The sequence below is a fragment of the Macaca nemestrina genome, chromosome 1 (assembly GCF_043159975.1).
Source record: "Macaca nemestrina isolate mMacNem1 chromosome 1, mMacNem.hap1, whole genome shotgun sequence".
Lineage (NCBI taxonomy): Eukaryota > Metazoa > Chordata > Mammalia > Primates > Cercopithecidae > Macaca > Macaca nemestrina.
In genome coordinates, this window is record NC_092125.1 from 127284610 (window position 1) to 127302615 (window position 18006).

Below are 18006 nucleotides of genomic sequence, written 5' to 3' on the forward strand. Positions count from 1 at the left end.
TAGGGCAGTCATTAAACCTTAAAGATCCAAAATGATCTCTTTTGACTCCATGTCTCACATCTAGCTTATGTTGATGCAAAATGTGGGCTCCCACAGCCTTGGACAGTTCCATCCTTTTGGCTTTTCAGGGTACAGCTTCCCTTCTGGCTACTTTCACAGGCTGTCATTGAGTGTCGCAGCTTTTCCAGGTGCATGTTTCAGACTGTTGGTAGATCTACCATTCTGGGGTCTGCAGGATGGTGCTCCACTAGGCAGCACCACAGTGGGTGCTCCATCACTGCAGCACACCTCTGCCTGGGCATCCAGGTGTTTCCATACATCCTCTGAAATCTAGCTAGTGTTTCACAAACCTAAATTCTTGACTTCTATTCAACCACAGGTCCAACACCATGTGTAAGCCGCCAAGGTTTGGGACTTGCACCCTCTGAAGCAACAGGTTGTGCTGTACTTTGGCCCATTTTAGTCATGGGTGGGATGGAAGGCATCAAGTCCCGAGACTGCACAAAGCAGCAAGGCCCTGGGCCCAGTCCAGAAAACCATTTTTCCCTCCTGTAACCTGTGATGGGAGGGGCTGTTGTAAAGATCTCTGACATAGCCTGGCGACATTTTCCCCATTGTCTTGGTAATTAACATTTGGTTTCTCATTATTCATACAAATTCTGCAGCCAGCTTGAATTTCTCCTCAGAAAATGGATTTTTCTTTTCTGTCACATCATCAGTCTGCAATTTTTTCAAACTTTTGTGCTCTACTTCTCTTTTAAACATAAGTTTCAATCCAAATTTTATATTTGTAAATGAATAAAACTGAGTGCTTTTAAGAGCACACAAGTCCCATCTTGAAGGCTTTGCTGCTTAGAAATTTCTTCTGCCAGATACCTTAAATCATCTCTCTCAAATTCAAAGTTCCACAGATCTCCTGGGCAGGGGCAAAATGCCACCAGTCTCTTTACTAAAGTATAGCAAGAGTCGCTTTTGCTCCAATTCCCAATAAGTTCCTCATCTCTATCCGAGACCAACTCAGGCTGGACTTTATTGTCCTTATCACTATCAGCATTTTGATCAAAACTGTTCAAAAAGTCTCTAAAAAGTTCCAAAACTTCCCACATCTTCGTGTCTTCTGAGCCCTCCAAGTCTCTGGGAAGTTCCAAACATTCCCACATTTTTATATTTCCTTCTGAGCCCTCCAAACTGTTCTAACCTTGGACTTTTCCAAAGTCATTTCTACATTTCTGGGTGTCTTTACAGTAGCACCCCACTCTTGGTACCAATTTACTGTATTAGTTCATTCTCACACTACTAATAAAGGCATACCTGAGACTGAGTAATTTTTAAAGATAAAGGACTTTAATGAACTCACAGTTCTACTTGGCTGAGGAGGCCTCACAATCATGCTGGAAAGTGAAGGAATAGTAAAGGCATGTCTTACATGCTGGCAGACAAGAGTGTGTGCAGGGGAACTGTCCTTTGTAAAACCATCAGATCTCATGAGACTTACTCCGTATCATGTGAATACCAGGAGAAAACTTGCCCCCATGATTCAGTTACCTCCCACCAAGTCCCTCCCACAACATGTGGGTATTATGAGAGCTACAATTCAAGATGAGATTTGAGTGGGGACACAGACAAACCATAATAGAATACATGAAGCCACCAAAAGCTGGAAGAGGCATGGAAGAATCTCCTCTAGGACCTTCAGAGGAAGTTGCCCTATCAGTACTTTGATTTCAGACTTCTGACCTCCAGAACTATGAGACAAAAAATTTCAGTTATTTAAAGATATTCACTTTGTGGTCATTTTTTTATGTGACAGTCCTAGGAACTAATGTACTGTATAAAGTAACATTCACAGGTTCTGCAAATTAGTATTTGCAGACCTTTGAAGGCCATTATTTTGCCTATCATATTATGTAATCTACAACTATACTGATACTATCATGCAAAATACTTTTAATTTCAGGGGCCCAGTTTATATCAAAAATAGCTCATAACAAATCCATATTTGTTGCTTCAACCCAGAGAGAATAATAGTAAAGTAATGTTACTTTATTAATATTACTGAAAGTTTATAAAAATATTTAGTACTATTGGGCTCTTTATTGCTCTATTACAAACTTCCCTGTGAATTAATGGTTTAAAACCATATCATTTTACTTCCTCATGATTCTGTAGGTCAAGAATTTGGGAAGTGGGGTTTGTTGGATTCGTTAACTTGGTTGCATTCCGTGGGTGCCTTGTCTGGTGAGGGGGAACTAAAACTTCATTCACATGTTTCTCACCTTGATGCTCATTTACATGGCCTTTCTCTCTGTCTAGATGGCTAGCCTTGGCTTTCTCATCATATGGTGGTCTCAGAATTTTCAAACTTCATCCATAGTTTTGAGAATGGTGAAGGTACAATGCTTCAGCATCGTTCTCCCTGTATTATAATAGTCAGTGCCAGTTACAGGGTCAATCCAGTTTTAAGAGAAGGGAAAATTCAAGCTATATGGGAGAATTTATAAACAATAATGTCCACATTTAATGTACCACAAACAGGGCCTGCTTCATGGTAATAGGATCTGTCTAGTTACACAGGGCCCTGAACTTGGATTAATTCTCTGCATCACTGTGTTTACATTTTTAATACTTTTAAAACAAGGAACCCACATTTTCTTTTTATGCATGGCATAACAAATTCTATAACCATTTCTGATCACATACATTAACCAAGTAAGTTTTAAAAAATATTAAACTTATTTTTCAGATTATAACATGACCTAGATGTTAAGGAACTTGCATAAATGTATATACTTAGCAAGGGATAGAGTTTCAAAATTAATATTTCATATTCTTTCCATTACCCAATATTACCTGAACTTTCTTATAGGGATCTATGTTATTTTCAGGCATAAAATAAAAATATCAATCAAATGTTAATCTTAGAGGTTTTAGGATTTTTATTTGTCTGTCAACCAATTTATCTGCCTGTTATTTGTCAAGCTGAGGGCTTTTAAATTTTTTATGCATAGTTAATAACATTGTGGGTTTTTTTGTTTGTTTTTCTCTATTATCTTATAAAGAGAAAAACTCTATTCAGAATCCACAGTGGTCCCCACAAAAGGACATAGATCACTTTGTGACATGTCAATCCATGGATTAAACTCTGTGACCCATGGGGTAGCAATTATGATTGACCAGGTTTTGATCTTTGCTGTAAACTTTAAACTAGAAGTCAGTCATACTAAGTTCAACTAAAATCTTAAGAAATAAATTGGAGGACAACTGTTTCCTAAAAACATGATTGACAGGCAGACAAAATATTTCTACTAAGAAGTTGAGATTGAGTATTAAACCACGTGTTTTATATTGTAAAACCTCTGGTGTTTTTTAAACCACAATGTAGATATCTAGTGCTAACCCCATGTTATCACTTCTATTTCATGGGTCAACTCATTCTCAGTGATAAGATGTGGAATGATCTGCCTGTGTTACAAAAACTGTATGTATATTAATTTCTTACATTCTTTTTCTTATGTGTCATTTATAGAAACAGGAAATACTGAGAAATGAGTTAAATAACTTAATATATCTGATAAGTGGACGTGCGATTCGAGGCAAGTCATTTACAAACAGTGTACTTTACAATATTTCTATGTGACTAGCCTGTGATCATGGCCACAAGAAAAAATGTGATTATAAGGTAACTATAGAAAAAGTAACTGCCTCCTTTTTCACCCTGCTTTATACCAGTCTCTATAAGAGTTAATTTTTGCCTTAATTCATTATAATCATGTTATTCTAAATTACGTTTAGTAGCAAGTTTTGTTTTTATTGTGACACATTTTGGCTTAAAGCAATTCTGTGAGTGTTCTTCAATGTAATCTTATTTCTTGTATTTTTAGTGAGGTGTATAACGTATATAGTCATTTCTTGGCTAGAAATCGAGAGATACATACTGTGAACATTTCAAGTGATGTTTTACGTTTTAGATGTGATCCACTTGTCCTGGAACAAGTAAAGTAAAAAAAAAATATATATATGTTGGTAAAATATGAAGAACAAAGACATTTTCAACTAAATATAAAGCATAACCAGAGAATACGCTTTTAGACATGTCACAGCTGGAACTAGTCCTGATTTGGCATGGTGAATGTCTGAGCAGTGCTTTTTATTCTTTTTTTACAGAAAGACAAATCTTTGACGTCCTTTCCAACGAGTTCAATAACAGCAGGCTAACTATCTTGTAGATTAAAAATAACAAACTTTTAACTTTCTTATGATGGAGTATCTAGTATGCATTCATCCTGTGTCCCTTCTTGATCTTATTTGGAAGGAGAAACAAAATGAGATTAATAAGAGCAAACAAACAAAAAACTCTCTCCGTGCCATTGTTTCACGTTGGTTGGACAATGAAATGTAACTGAAATGCCTGAAAAATCATTTGAAAAGGATTTTCTCATCTGAAAAAACACCTTCTGTGCTTCCTGCAGCTTGAACCTAATTATAAGAGTTCCAACAACCATTTCCTGTCTTTGAAGATAGACAGAAATTATGGTGCTCAGAAAGACAGAAGGACTCCAACTCTTTCAAGGGTTTGTGAATCTACCATATTAACCCTAGACTGGCTACCTCTGTAATTCTTCTACAAAAGATTATAAACTTATTTATTTAAGGAACTGAAGGCTTTATTCATTTACAGCTTTACTAGTTGGTGAGTGCAATTCCCGTATTATAAATTTACTGTCATTGTGTATGTGAGATTGTTTTGTTTTTAGACATTTTCCATCTTTCTTAACATTTAAATCACTTCTCCACTTGAACATCAATAAAATTAATTACTGTACTTTAGTCCTATTCCTATTTGTGTATTTTTGCTTAGAAAATAGTTTAGGCAAATGGACTGGAGAATGTAAATTGCTTGTTTAAGTGGTTTCAACAACACCAGTTGATTGTTGTTTCTAGAAATGCATTTTAAGGAAATACAGATGCTCCTCAAATTATTGTGGGTTGAATATAGAATATTTTTAAATGATATATTTAGTTTTTATATGTAAAATATAAGCTATAGCTGTTATTTATAAAGAAAAGTGTGATAGATTTAAATGTGGATACATGGGTGAAGCAATAATGATCAGCCACTGACAGGGTTCTGCTCCCCGAAGCATGCAAAGTCTCAGTTGTGCTTTACTCACAGTTCTTCAAAAGATTTTTGATCCTTAGATAAAGAATTTGCGAATACTTTAAAGTTTTAAACTTAAGATCTATAAAGATTTCTCTTTTTCTGAGTCTGTTATGTGATAGTTTTACTTAAGCAAGAAAATACCTACAATCTTTAGACCAACATCTCATCCCCAGGCATTTTTTGGATACCAACATTACAGTGATAAAATATAAGTGACATCCAAACACCCCAGCTAAGGATATAACATAAAGAAGGAAAAAAATGACCTGAAGACAGGATACTTCAAGAATTCATATTGAGGGTAATTTAATCCTTTTTCTGTCCTCCAAACATCTATTATTATCATCTCATGGTCTGGCAACTCAGGGTGTAAATCTAATATCACACTCACCATAAAAGATGTTCCTGATGGTCCTTTATCCTATTGAATTTGAACATTTCTTCTCCGTATAATTACATACTAGTTTTTCCATTTTTCTGGAATCTATATGCTATGGAACGAATTGTGTTTCTCCTCTTTCCCAAATTCATGATGAAGCCCTAACACCCAATGTAATTGGAGCTAGAGCTTTTAGGAGGCACTTCAGGTTAAATGAGGCAAATAGGAGTGAAGTCCTAATCTAATAGGATTGTGGTCTTGTAAGGACATGAAGAGAGAGAAAGAGAAAGGGGGTAGAGGGGAGAGAGATTTCTGTCTATATACAAATACCCAGTAAAGGTCAGGTAAGGACACAGAAAGAAGGCACCCATCTACGAGTCAGGAAGAGTCCTCCCCAGAGCCTGGCTATACTGGCATCCCGATCTCAGACTTCTTGCCCCCTCCAAGCTGTAAGAAAATAAGTAATTGTTGTTGAAGCCACAAAGTCTATGATATTTTGTTATGGCAGCCCAAGCGGGCTAAGACACTATCTTATTTTAATTTACATTATTATTGTTTACAGTTTTTCTTTTCTTCTTTATTGTAAGTTTTTAGATATGTGTTTTATTTTTCCTTGTAATGCCCACCATTCAGTTTATTTCTTTTGTAACTACTCAATTAATATACTTGAGCACATCCAAAAATGACTAAATGAAATCCCAATTGTAATTGAATCTAGAGATGAGCATAGTATCACAGTATATGAGGCTGAATGAAATCATGAAGTTCACATACCCAGGCATTCAAGTAGTGTTTGTAGCTTAGGCACTTCCTTAAGATTTTTAACAACTTGGGTTTCCCCCTCTTATGGTACCACAATTATTGTAGGATATGCATGATATAAAATTATTCTTCATGTTTCATCATTGTTCTTTATAACTGGAAATATTTATTTAAAATATATATTTCTGGGAATACCCACTCCTCCCAGTTCTGATTCAATTGGTCTGGAATAAAACCTTGGAATCTGTATTTTAAAAACAATTAAAACACTACTGGTATAAATGAACCACAGACTCCTTTGCGAAACAGCTTTCTAGTTATTTTCTTCTTCATGTGTTTGATTGTTAGCTACGGAACACATCTCAAAATGCCTTTTCACATCACTTAAAAAATAAAGAAAAAAAATATTTGAGAAGGGATGTATCCTGGCAGAACTCCAATTGTAATGGCAGTGGAACTACAGCTTCTCAACATTCCAGCTACAAATAAGTTGTACCTATCAACAAAGTAGCACATGTTATTACTAAAATTTTCATTATTCACAACATTTTGAGAAGAAAACATGATCGATTTAAATCTGGATGTATGAGTGAAAGAATGATGACAAATTACGAATAGTGTTTACTCACTATACAATGGATCTATCTCTGTCACAATGTCATGTAATAATGAATGAATAACACAGATTGGTGGACTTAGGTCAATAGTCTTAACAGGAGCAGTTTTATTTTTAATAAATACAATCAAATTAAAAGATATATATAAGGCTAGTCAGACAACTAGAAGAACTCTTATGAAAAGAATGGTTGGAAATGTGACTCATATCTATTGAATATTTGTCATGTGATAGGTACTATGATATTTACAACTTTTCCAGTCAATATGATCATTCCCACTCTTTAGATGAGAAAATTAAAACTCAGGGTGGATTAAAGAAAAAAAAAAAAAAACTTTCCCAAGACAGACAACTTACTGACAAAGTCAGGAAATAAACCTGGACTTTTCTGAATACAATGCACTTAGACATTTATTTATACTACTTAGGGTATAAATTTATGTAGGGCTGAGTAATATTTGGCATCTGTGTATTTAGATTTCTTTATTTTATAACTACAGTTTATTTTTTCCAGAAACATCAAATGTATTTAGGCTAACAGAATCATAGTCATTTAGCCTTATAAAAGAAACTATTCATTTTTAAAATGTTTGATGGGATCCACTATGGTGAAACTATTCCTAGTATAATGAAATCTATACACTTGATTTTATCTAATGCATTAACCAAATATAACTGGCCTCATAGCAATTTTGATAAGCAAAATTATAAACAGAAAAATAGGCAGAAAGTATGTTCTGAGCATCAATATTTTTCTTAAATTGGAGAATTTTAAGATAATCTTTGCTCTAGTATTCTTTTCAGTATGAGCCTGCTTGTCCTTTCCTTTGAGCACTAAGCTTTCCAGGAAACCTACATTAGCCATGAAAATGACACCAGTCTCAGGTGAGTATGGTTGTGAAGTAGAAAGATTCAATTGCATGGGCATAAGAACTACTACAACATCCTCCAATCTCAGAAGGACTATGTCTGAGAAAAGCTTGCCATTACTCTTGGCAAGAATAGAGAATTATTTCTCTGGAGATCATGACCATTATGTATTGTCCTGAAGGCAAAAGAACACCAAAATATGTGTTCTTCTAACTGTTACCAATTCAAGCATTTAGAACCTCTCTACCATCTGCTGAAATCAAAGTAAATTAAGAGAGAGAAAGAGAGACAGAGAACAGTAAGTCCTCATTTAACATCACTGATAGGTTCTTAGAAACTGTGACTTTGAGCAAAATGACCAATTCGATCATAGGTTATTTTATAGAAACAACAGTTAAGTTCTTATGGCATATTTTGGTCACAAAAATATTATTAGACTTCTATGTGAAGATCAAAACATTTCTAATAATAAACACTGAAATAAAATAAGTGTGAGGTATACATACATTTAAGAACGAGTAATAAAAACAAGTAAGGTGATTATTTACCCAAGTATTCTGGTTCAGGGTTGCAAGTAGTCAGAGCCTCTCCTGGCAGCTCAGGGCACCAGGTAGGACCCACCGTGGAAAGGATGCCATCCCATCACAGGGCACACTCACACAGGCACTCACACTCAGACTGGAACAATTCAGACATTCCAATTAGCCTAATATGCACATATTTAGGATGTGGAAGAAAACTGGTGTATCCAGAAAAACATCCATGTAAACACAGGGAGAGCATGCAAACTCTACACAAACAGTGGCCCCAGTCAGCAATCTGTTTTTTGTTTTGTTTTGTTTTGTTTTTTTCTCATCAACGTTAACTGAGACAACACTGAACAAAACAATGTTATTCTAGGGCCTGCTGTATTAGGATTTAGAAACATTACAACACCAACAAATCACATGAACTTTTTCTTCCCTGTCTCCTTCCAAGTTTGCCTAGGAATGTACTTAAAACAGAAGAGCCTTTGTTGGGTATGGCAATATTTGACTTGAAAATCAACAGTCATGATATTTGACAGACACCCATAAGGGTTGCATTGAATAGGTTAGAATATTTGTTCTCGTTAGTCATTTTGGATTGGCTTAAAAGCACATGCCCAGGTAATTTTACAGTAGTAGAGATTTTATGAGCATCAGTGGCTTCTTTGTATGTTAATAAATTCCTTACTGACACCGCTGGTCTTCATAATAATTTCATTACTGTGGTAGATTTGAACGTGAATCCAGTTGGCTATGGTAAATATTGTGGTTAGACAAGTTTAATCATTTTAAAAAACTGATGCTTTTCAATCATTGTATTCACTTCTTATGGACTTGTGCATGTGTAACCTAGAGATAAAATTTAGAATTAGATGGTATTTACTACCAAAAGAAGTATACCTTATGTGTGTGGTCTATAGCCCAGCCCATTGGACCTATGCAGTTCAATGAAATTTTACTCACTTAGTCTGAATGGTTGCTCTTGTACTTTACATGAGTATTTTACCCCATGTATGATTTTATAATATGATTCACTGATCATTTAGAAAATATTGGTTCAATGATTTATTTAGATTTTTCAAAAGTATAGATACACTTCACTTAAAACATAAGAAGATCACATTTGTTGTTATCATTAATCTCATTAATTTCATCATAAGAAACCTTAAGTGTTTGGAAGACGTCAAGCTCACAGTGGCTAATAAAAGCTTTCCTAAATTATAATTTTTCACTTGCAAGTCAATTGTACCATTGACAAAAATACTATCAATTGATTTTCTTAAATTGACAGGTTTTCTTTATTTATTCGCCAGATTATGTCCACTTAAAACTGAAATCTGAATAATCACAATTTATCTTCTTTCAAATAAAAATAATATTCTGTGAAACTAGGATACTGGCATCTCATTCAAAAGCACAAGTACTTTTCCAAGAGACAACTATCTGACTTTAAAATCTCTTTCCTTCTAATATATCTCTCTCCAGTTCATTCTACCACATCATCCCCATAAAATCACTAACATGCCTTCTGTCACGACAGATTACTTTGCATTATAAAAATGGAATTACGTGGTATGGTATGTACTCTTGTATCTGTTTTTTTTTTTTTTTTTTCATTAAGCATAATTATTTTGATATATAGTCAGGTCATTGAATATTAGTTACTTAAGACTTTTTATTACTGAAGTGTATTCCACTCTGTATAAGTATCACAATTTGTTTATCCATTCACCTATTAAGGGGTACTATGTTGTTTCCAGTTTGGGGATTGTATTAGTCTGTTTTCACACTGCTCAAAAAGACATACCTGGAACCGGGCAATTTACAAAAGAAAGAGGTTTAATGGGCTTACTGTTCTATGTGACTGGCAAGGCCTAAAATCCACAGCAGCAGGTGAAAGGCACGTCTCACATGGTGGCAGACAAAAAAAGAGAAAGTTTGTGTAGGGAAACACCCCCTTATAAAACCTCCAGATCCCATGAGACTTTTTCACTATCATGAGAGCAGCACAGGAAAGACCTGCCCCCATGATTCAATTACTTTCCACATTGTCCCTCCCACGACACAAGGAATTCAAGATGAGATTTGGGTGGGGACACAGTCAAACCATATCTGGGCTATAATAAATAAAGCTGCTATGAACATCTCTCTAGATGTCTTTTTGTGGGTATATGCTTTTATTTATCTTTGCAGTGGAATGGCTGGATCATATGGTAGGTAGGTATGTGTTTAGTCTTTTAAGGAATTACTGTCTTCTAAAGTTGCACTATTTTACATTCACACTAATAATAATTCTAGTCTGTGCTATGCCATCTTGACCATAAAAGTAGTTTTAATCATTTTTTACACTTTGCTCTTATGAAAACTTCATTGAAATGCAGAGATTATTAAATGATTAATAAAAATAACTTTTTAAAAAGCTTTCTGAATTCTGATATTTGCTGAAACTCTTTCTTATACTTGTATGACATTCATAGGATTTCTACCAAATATGCTCAATAATTTCAACATTAGATAATTTTACTTAGGAAAATAAACTTGCTTTCAATGACATTTCTTCATTTTATGAAATCTATATTATCTATAGGGATATTACAAAGACTAGAATCTCTATATTTTGCTTTTATATTTAAATATTCAGAAAATGTGAAAGCAGACAACAAATATCTACTCCAGGGAAATATCTAGAGTTTGTTGGAGTGTAATGGACTCTCTTTGGTAAGCTCATCATTCAAGGTCTAAGAGTTTTTAAAGTTTAATTCTTTCCATTATTGTCCGATTTTAAATCATTTAGATACAGCAAATGTCTATGTTACTTTTAAAGTTCTGATTGCATAGCATTGCATTTTTACTTAAAAAATAACTCCCCTTTTCTGAAGATTTCATTGTCTTTATTAAAACTAGAATTTAATAAATGTATATTTGTTGTCTGTATTAAAACGTTAAATTTATTTTTCTACTTGTATCTTATACAATGTGTTTTATTAGAAATGTAGACCATATCCTAGGTGGAAACCTAGCCTATTTTAAAATTTATTCTTATTTAATAGTGATATACTCATCTGTGGTATAATTTTATGAACATATTTCATAACCTCATTTTGATGCCATATATATTCAGTTTAGATGTTGGTAGTGATAGTGTGGGATACATTGATTAATAAGCTATAAGCTCATTGAATACCTCATTGAAGTAGCTGCATTTCTTCCAGGCAATACATTTTTATTGAATAAATAAAGATTTATTTACATTTCTTGATTATTATTATTACTATTTTGAGACAGAGTCTTGCACTGTAGCCCAGATTGGAGTGCAGTGGTGTGATCTCGGTTCACTGCAACCTTTGCTTCCCAGGTTCGAGCCATTCTCCTGCATCTGCCTCCCAAGTAGTTGGAATTACAGGCATGCGCCACCATGCCAGGCTAATTTTCTTTATTTTTAGTAGAGATGGAGTTTCACCATGTTGGCCAGGCTGGTCTCAAGCTCCTGACCAGTATATGTGAGAGAACTATTTTTTTTCACATGAGAATCTGAATTGGTGGTTAATTGTAATTATAGCTAAAATGTATTGGCTGCTTAATATACCAGCCTCTAAGCTAAGTTCTTTACATATACTATTTTCTTCAGTCCTTAACAGGCCTCATAAACAAGGTACTATTATTAACTCAGTGTTACTGATGAAGATAATGAGGTGGGTTGAAGTAATTTGCTAAAGAACACAGAGCTAGCAATTAGCAGAGTTAAGATGGAAACCAAGCCAATCTGATTCCACAGACTTCACTATATTTGTAATGATAATAGGTATACAGTCTATCTTCATGAGAAGGAAGAAATTTCCTGCTTCTAGTTTTGTATTTTGGAGCTATATTGCTATATCATGCATATTATAACAGCTTCTGTAGTATAAAAAAAGACTGAGAGGTATAAACATTTTCAGAAGTCTTCTTTATGTTAAAAAAAGAAAGCAAGACAGTTCGGCTTTGACTCACAGATAAATATAAATGAAACAGGTATTTGTAGCAAAATCAGAAACTCCAAAAGATTATGAAATATTCATAACAGCTGTTCCAGAAAGAAAAGCAGCATGTTTCTCATCGAATTATTATCTCTGCAAATGTTGTTGCATATCGCCAGATATCACTGCACCAAAATTCACAGATAAAATTTTGATTCGTGGGAAATGTGTAACTTACAGGGAAAAAATGTATTTTTATTTTATTTTATTTTATTTGGGGGGATGAGAATCAGTCAAGGAGACCAGGGTCTTTATTTTATTTTTATTTTTTCCGTTTTTTTTGTTTCAATTCACATTGCAAACTGCTTTCTTTTTTGTCATTTTTGATATGTTATCTGTGTATTTTTATAATGGAGACAGAGCAAGTTGTAAGTTCTGTTACTTTGCTAAGTGAGCTTGAATGGATAACATCCTCATGCATAATGTCAAAGATAACCAAATAGAATGTCATTTAGTTTACTATATAATATGGTCACTGGCAAACTCAAATGAAAACATGCTCTCACTAATTGGATCTGGGGGTAATATCTAAGAGATAATTTATAAAGCTCATGGATGCAATGTAATTCATGAAGTTCGCATGTCCAAAGCAATGTCAAGAAACAGAAAAGTGACCCCACAAAATATAGGCAAGAACATTGATTAGGCTTCAGCAATATGGACAGCAGCTTTTAGTATGACAATGGAGTGTTTAGACGCTCTAATTTCTGTCAGGAAGGCATCATTCTTTGAATTAGTCACTTGGAACTTGTGATCCCTAATCCTTTGGACTGAGATAATACAGAGAGCCTCTCACTTAAGAAAGATAGTGATGGGCAGATGAGACTAGCTCTGATGTGTGTTCTAGGGAAGATTCTTCTTTCTCCTACTTTTTCTTGACGTTGCCTTTCCTCAGTGTGTGGTACTAGACTGACATGGCCTCAAGACTGTGATCCCATCAAACTTGATAACCTCTTAACCCAGAGTGAGAGACCTATGCCACAGGTACCACACTGAAGCTTTCTGTCCACCACTACCCTAAATCGTTTGAATTGATAGTATTGCCTTTCTCAGTAATGTATTTACCTTTCCATGTTCTAACTCATTAAAAAGTCAGTCACAAAATTTGAAAAAATGCCAAGAAAGTTTAGTATTCTTGGACAAATTAAAGCTTAACTGTCAACAAAAGGGCTTTACTGATTAAAGGAATTCGTTGAAGACAAGCTGAAAATGTTTCCATGATTGCTGCTGTTTTCTGTAAAAAGTTGAGGTTGTCATTTGTGGGAGCATAGTATGAAAAGCTATCACCATCAAATCAGTCAGTGTTTCTTAAAGTCCTTGCCATTAAATATTAGTATATGTGTGATTCTATTGACTCTTAAGGCTGCGTCATTCTTGCAAATAAAATTAATGTTAACTAGTATATATATTCTACAGATATTCTATACATTGTGTTCTGTAAAATAAAATAAAATAAAAAGTTTCGGAATCAAAATAAAACTTTAAATGTACAATTTTGACCTGTGATTCTGTGTAATGCTATAAACTTTGATGGGAGACCTTAATTGTTATTCTAATACCCAATAATATTCACTTAATTAATAATTCTTTCATTAAACTATTTTAGGTATCTCTAATGATTAGTTAAAATACATGAAGAATGTTACAAATGTTTTATAAGAAAGAAGAAATCCATTACCTTGTTGTCAAATATGTTTTAAATCACTGCAATGTAAAGCATCATTGACTAGTGCACTTCATAGGCATCTTGAACACACTCATAGCACATATAGGACAAAAATTCTGACAATATCCTTTGAGACAGTTCCAAATGCTCATAAGGATTTATGCACAATTTTCCAGTATGTCAAGGGAGAGTATTTAGAAAAAATAGTAATATATTTTCTGCAATAGACAGATTATCTATCAACACCACCTCAACGAAGAGTGTATTCTTGAGAATTCTAAAGATTTTGATTATTTTTTCCAAATCCCAAATAGAGTAGTGTTTTGGTGAACTTTGGAAACATCAGCTGAGATCAAATAGGCACTGTCCAAATTAAGTGCATTAAATTATCTAACTTCTAAATGAGTAGAATGCTGATTCCATAACCTTAATTCCTGCTGCTGTATTTCCACTTTATTAGAACTGATATTTATTTGGTTATTTTTAAAAACTCTTATTTCCTAACATATAAGATTATATTTCCTCATAAAATTATCCTTTTCAAATTAAACACATTTTAACACATATTATTTATATTGTTACTCAATTCAAAATATGTCCCAATACTCATTGTGTAACGTCTTCTTTATGCATTTCTTAATTGAAAATATTAAGGGTAATTTTATAGTTATCTTTTTGTTACTGTTTCTAATTTATTTCTACTGTGGTTCAAAAGCATGTTTTGTATAATTTAATCCTTTGAAATTTTTAAAGGCTTGATAAATGGTCCAAGATATGCTTAATTTTTGAAAATGTTTCAAGTATAGTTGAAAAGAACATGCATTCCGAATTCTGGGAAGGAGCGCACTGCATTTCTCAACTAATCTCTTTTGTTAATCATGCTTCTCTAAGTTTCTATATCCTTACTAATTTCATGTAATTGTTTTGTGCAACTTTTCATTAGGTGTGTTAAACTTCCCATTATGAATGTAGATTTCTCAATTTGTCTTTTATTTGGGTCAATTTTTTATTTATTTTGAGGCTGTGCTTACTCGCACGCAAATTTATAAATCTCAAATCTTTCTGATGATATTAACCTTGTATTACTATGAAATATTCTTTATTTCTCACAATACTTTTTCCTTTATAAATCTAAAGTTAATATAACTACAGTAGCTTTATTTTGATCAATTATTTAGTGAGGTATCCTTTTTCCATTATTTTACTTTTGATAGTTCTTTCTTCTTGTATGTTGTGTCATATAGTTGAGTTTTTAAGAAATCAAAGCAGACAAATAGACAAAATTTGTGTTTTGTCTATTTATATCTAATATAATCACAGATATACATTGGTATCTAGGCTTCTAATAACATGTATGTTAGACTTCCTCATGGTAATATGTATGTATCTTTCCCTCTCTTCTGTATTTACTTTTGCTTTCTTGTCTTTTAAGATATATTTCAATGCAATAATTATCTTTTCAGCTGTGTTTGCTCTCCTGTTAAAACTATTTGTTGACTTCCGTTAGTCCACAGTGTCCTGATTATTTTCGTATTTCATTAGATGTTTTTATCCACTCTTCTTGGTTGATTTATCCTATGCTGCAATGCTTTAGAGGAACTCCTTTCTTGGTCTTGGTCCCTCTGTAATCTTACTCTTTCTTCATTCACTACCGAAGTCTTACAAATCCAAATATTATGTACTTGTGAACTCTCTTATTTATGTCTCCCCCTGCCATTTTCTCTTCTGACCTGAATGCCTGTATATCAAAATATTAAAAAGTTTCAGGAATTCTTTCCTACATTTTTTTCTCTTCATTTCTGTTATTTTGCTGACATTCCTTCACAGGTTAAATGCTTCTAATTTAAGAAAGTCCTTTCTCAATCTCTTGCTGTATCCTAACTAGTACTCTTTCTCTCCTTCTTGTTATTTTGTATTGTTTGTTGACTAAGTTATCCTTACAAATTATCTACATGTTTATACTTCTTTTTTCTTTATCCTCAGTCTACTGCCATCTAGATCTGTCCCTATCATTTTATGCAAACGTTTCCAGTAACATACCTGATTCTCATTGCTATTAATTGTAATGAGAATATTGTAATTCTTATGTTTGCCCTAGCTTCATCCATGTATACCTTGTCAGTTCTCACTTAAACACTTTCTTCACTCGGCTTTCTTACACCACCTGGTTTTCCTCAATCCTCATACACCATTACTTCTTTGTTTTCTTCATAGATTTATTTTTCTCTGTCTCTCTTTAAATCAGGCATTCCCAGGGTTCTCAATTAATTATACTCAGAATAAATTAGGTTTCATTTGTGTGTGTGTGTGATTCAATAGTGCCTTTTTAATACTCTTAAAATTATTTATCAAACGGTATTATGTCTACTTGATAATTTGTCACTTTACTACAGAAACATTTGTTGAGGGATGATATTATGAATGAAAAATGTTTAAATATATTCAACATTTGGAAAATAGTAACCTGTGATAAATATTTGTTTGATGTATAAAGGCAATGGAGCTATTAAATGTTTGGCACCCTGATATTGTCTATACTTGGCATAGGTAAAAGTTTTCCATCAAAAATTAAATTTGACCCTCTTCCTACTGCTGATAGCCACATCCATTATCCAAATTAGTTCAAAAAATTTTTTTGAATATGCAAATTATGTATAGTTTTATGGAGAAGTGAATCCTTGACTTTCATGAGTTCATAATCTATTTGGAGATAAAAACTGCAAAAATGACACAAATTTGGCTGCATTATATAAAATTTGCACAACTGGTTTAAAACAATAGTATATTATATCAGTTCTGTCTAGTAGAATTTTAAAGTAAATCACTCATATAATTTAATTTTTTTCTAGTAGCCACATGTAAAAAGTAAAAACAAAAATAAGTAAAATTAACTGTATTAACATTATTTATTACAATATATACAAATGGTAACTATTTCAACAACATAAAAATTATTGGGACATATTATATTGTGTTTTTCATTATAAAGTTTTCAAACTTTAATGTTTATTTTGTGCTCACAGCATATCTCAATTTAGCCTCCGAATTTTCATTGCAAATATGACATCTAGCTATAGATATCATAAAATTTAGCGTTCAAGTAGTTTCATCTAACTAAGGTTTTCCAAAATTATCTTTCTTTGAAAATGTGTGGCCAGGCACGGTGGATCATGCCTGCAACCCCAGCACTTTGGGAGGCGGAGGCGGGTGGATTACGAGGTCAGATCAAAACCATCCTGGCTAACACGGTGAAACTTCGTCTCTACTAAAAATACAAAAAAACAAACAAACAAACAAAAAAATTAGCCAGGTGTGGTGGCGGGCGCCAGGCAGAAGAATGACGGGAACCCAGGAGGCGGAGCTTGCAGTGAGCCTAGATCACAGCACTGCACTCCAGACTGGGCGACAGGTGAGACTCCCTCTCAAAATAAGAAAAAAAAAAAAAAAAAAAAAAAATGTGTGTCAAGTACTAAAATAATGTTTTTAAAATCTGCATTTTATAGAAAACAATGTTTCTTTATAATTTATAATTTGGTTTTCAAATAAAAGCATATACGTTAAAATCTATAGATGTTTAAATTGCACAGCTTCTTCAGTTATTTTGTTTGCTTCGTGTTATGTTCATTAAATTGAAAGGAACATTGCCTGAATTGAAGAGTAATTATAACTTTATTAATATCTAAAAAGCTCCTTTTGGATTTTTCTTCTGATTTTCAGGCAAAGCCTATGACTCTGTGGATTATTAAAACAAACAAAAAAAAAACTTTTGAATATTGACTCATGATAGAAAAATGCAGATTCGTATCTGAATATCTACAGCTTCAGTTTCAACACTGTCTCTTATTTTACACAACTCAACCTATAACAGGTCACAATAAATTTTTCCTTTCATTTTCATTGGTGTTTCAATTTTTTTTCATTGATATGCAGTGTGATATCAGTGAGAAAATATCAACCATACTGTCACTTTTTGTTTTTAATTATTGAATAATTGGTAAGCGTTAATTTT